The sequence below is a fragment of the Gossypium arboreum genome, chromosome 5 (assembly GCF_025698485.1).
Source record: "Gossypium arboreum isolate Shixiya-1 chromosome 5, ASM2569848v2, whole genome shotgun sequence".
Lineage (NCBI taxonomy): Eukaryota > Viridiplantae > Streptophyta > Magnoliopsida > Malvales > Malvaceae > Gossypium > Gossypium arboreum.
In genome coordinates, this window is record NC_069074.1 from 71,553,048 (window position 1) to 71,557,328 (window position 4,281).

Genomic DNA, 4,281 nt, shown 5'->3' on the forward strand with positions numbered 1-4,281 from the left:
TCGCTCACTAGCCACATACAAACAACATGGTTTACTTTGCTTAATGACACTATCTCTATGCACATACGGCTACCGTCATACGTATAGACTAATTAGCTCAACATATGATTCAAGTAGAATCATCATATCGCCGCATATTTGTTATGCTCATACATCATGACTTAATCAAATCGGTAACTAAGTCTCGTTACTCGAAAACTTACCTCGGATGTTGTCGAACGATTTCAATGGCTATTCGACCACTTTTTCCTTCCCTTTATCTGATTTAGTTCCCCTTTGCTCTTGAGCTTAATTTAACAAATAAATTGATTTAATCATTTGAGCATCGAAAAGAGGAACTCAAGGTACTTAGCCCATATATATACATTAGACATTAAAGTCACATACATGTGAAATCATGAATCAACTCAACATATTAATCCACACTCCCTTTTATCCGATTGTCTAAACCAAGATAAAGGCATCAATATGCTTGCCTCTAACCGAATACATGCAACACTAATCTTCTCATGTGGCCGAGTATGCATGTATATGTTGAGGCCAATTATATACTTAATACCACACATAAATGGCATACCAATACATCATGTGCAAACATATATATATACATATATATGTGCAAGAGCCGAATCATAAGGTTGATTATAACCATTTCATATATTTTCATCATGTACCCGAATGCACAAATACATTACAATAACTTTCAACTCAAATCATGTTACAAATTTATACTTCACAAGGATAAATCATTAACCAAATATAAACATATATTCAATTCACATGTATATTTTATTTTTACATGAAGCATAGTAGAATCATTTTAACCATGAGTAACATAACAAGCATAAATCATACTTATGGATATACCATGGCCGATTGCTTCATGAAGTTGCTAAGACCTACCTTTTTTTTTCAAATTCTCACACACTCTATCATCTTCATACCTCACCAACACAACATCTAGCATCCACCAAGAAGACAACACCCATGGCCGAGTATCATCTCCCTCACATAGCAAAGATTTAGACCATGGGCTAGGTAGGACTCAAGCTAACAACTAAAATATACATGAATCTCATGGAGCAACATCAAACATACCTTAGCCTAGTTACATGCATGGTCGAACCTCTTCAACCTTTCTTCTTCCTTTCTCCTTAAGTTTTCGCCAAAGATGTTCAAGGATGAACACTTTTTTTTTGTTTTCTTTCCTTCAACTCACGGCAATGGGGGAACAATCACACACATTCTTTCTTTTTTTTCATCATATTCCCTTTCATTATTTTATTACCATGCTCCTTATTTTATTTTTCCTAACATACATCACTAACATAACATGTTTGTGACATGTTTCCACCCATAGCATGGCCGCCACTATGCTTTAATTTGGCTAATTTGACATGCAAGGACAAGCACTTTCCCACATATATTAATAGGCCACTTGAACACTTGCCTAGCATATTTCTAAATTGTCTCACATAAGTCCCTACTAATAAATTTCACATACACTGACCAAATTAAAGTATGGAACTATCACACAAGCATTTACGCACATCATAAACACAGAATATAACCTTTAATTATTTATAAGACTCGGTTCCATGGTCCCAAAACCACTTTCCGACTAGGGTCAATTTAGGGCTGTCACATGGCACATGGCCATGTGGCTCATACAGCTGTGTGGTGTTGACAATATACTTTTCAACTTCGCGCCGTTCACTATTTTTCAGGACAAAAGATACAAAATTGGTCATTTTTCAATGCCAACACAACAACTGTAATTCCAGCACCTAAAAACGACATTCAACTTAACAAATTAGCAAACAAAACGAGAGTTAATTAAGAGGAAACGACTTTTGCTTCCAAAAATTTTAGCCAAAACAATAAAGCATTTGGCCCTAATAACAAAAACAGCCCCCAATTTGGCATTTGATTACTTACCCTTAAAGAAACTGCAACTTCTAATAGAATTTAGATCGCAGGAGGATTAGACTTCTCGTAATCTGTAACAGCCTATTTTCAGTGAAATTGGAACAGTGGTTTCGTGACCACAAATTCGAGCTAAAAAGAAAATTTTATTTTAAAATTATGGCATGGTCTATATTATGATGGAAAGGTTGCATGAAAATTTTGATAAGAAAATTTTATTGATTTTGTAGTTAATTGAAAAAAAATACATTTTTGGGACTCTATTCCTGTAAACCGGATTCGTAAATATTTTTAATAAATATTTACGAAGTTAGTTGTGTGGTTAATTAGATTTTGGATAGGTGAATTTGTTAAATTAGGAGCAATTGAGTGGAAGGACTAGATTGAACATAGGGTAAAAGTTGAATTATAGAATAGAGAAAATTCAAGGGACTAAATAAGAAATTACACCATAAATTGACGTGTGTATGGTAAAAATAATTTCCATGTGTATAAATAATATACATATATTAGTAATTATTATATATTTACTTATAATTTAAGTAAAAATTATTATATTATTATATTATTATATTATATTATATTAATTAAATGACGTAAATAAAATAAATTAAATTATGACAATTGTGTGGTAATAATAATGTAAATGTGTAATAAATATATATGTACATTTGTAATACATATATATATTTATTTATTATAGATATTATAATATAATAATATAACTAAAATATAATAAACATAAACTAAATAAATAAACAAAAGAAACAAAAGAAAGAAAGAAAAAAAAAGGAAGAACAGAATAGAAACGAAAAAAAAGGGGAGAAAGAAAGAAAGGAAAAAGGGAAAGAAAGAAAAGGGAGAAATTAGGGTTTAAGGTTTCAAGTTCAATTGGTAAGCCAATTTAGCTCCTTTTCTTATAATTTTGATGTTTTTGGAATCCTAGAATAAAATACTACTTAGTATATGTTGAAATTTTGAAAGTTAGTAGATTTTTGGACATGGTTTATGTTGAATTAATTGATGAATTAGGGGTTAAATTGATAGAATTTCAAGTTAGAATTAGGTAAATGATTAAATTGAAGAATAAATTAAAAGTTTTGTGTAAAAAGGGACTAATTTGTAAACTTGTGAAATTTAAAGAAAAATTCTGAATTTTATGAAATATAAGTGCTGTAAATGTGAGATGTAAAAATCAAATAGGCTTGGAATAAAGGATTAATTTGCATAGATATTAATTTACGAGCCTAGGGACAGAAATGGAATTTATGAAAAGTTTAGGGGCAAAATAGTAAGTTTGTCTAGAACATGAGTTGAATTCAAATGAGTATGAAATATGTTGAATTGATGTTAAATTTATTTATATAGACCCGGAAAGATCGAAAAAGGAAAGTGATCGTGGAAAAGAAAAGATATCGGATTAAAAGAATTTCGATTACAAGTTGCTATCAAGGTAAGTTCGTATAACTTGAATGAGTATGTAAATATGTTAATTTAAATGTTGTATTGTATTGTATATGATGTATGAAATTGAATATATGAATTTTATAGATGTGAAATGAAAGAAATGATACATGTTTGGAAATTAATAAATGGGTGAAATTCCGTTTGAATATTGGTGATCGATGGATAATGGAAATTTCCCGAAATATATGAGGTTCTGCATGTGTTGCAGAAATGGATTGAGCTAGGATGGAAAAATCTGACAAAAGCCTTCTCAAGAATTAAAAGTGAATAGGATTTATTCCTAATTCACTAAAAGAAATTAAAGTGAATAGGATTTATTCCTGATTCACTAGAAATATATAAAGTGGATAGGATTTGTTCTTGATTCACTATGGTAACTCAAGGTGAATAGGATTTTCCTAAAATGGTAATCTTGATTTGCTACGGTTACTTGATATGTAACTCGAGAGAGTGCTTGACGATTTAACATCCTAAGGGCTAAATCCTGGATATGAATTGATGAAATATGAAGATGTACACTTTGTGTGTACTACTAGAAAATCCATCGATAATTCTAATGATTCAACGGATGAGATAGTAAAACAAAACATGAGAAATATGAGATGGAATGAGACAATAGCATGATGAGCTCATCTATGCCTATTGGTATGTTTGTTACTAACGTGTTTGATTGAAATGTTTATGAATAGGCAAATAACCAAAATGAATAGAAATTATGCTTTTATATGATTTAAATATTAAATATGATTGGTAAGTTTGATTCATATTATATGAACTTACTAAGCATAAATATGCTTATTAGGTTTTATTTTCCTTGCCTTATAGTGCTTGAAAGCTCGGAAGAAGTGGAAGACTGGTCGGAGACTTCATCATACTATCATCTTGTCA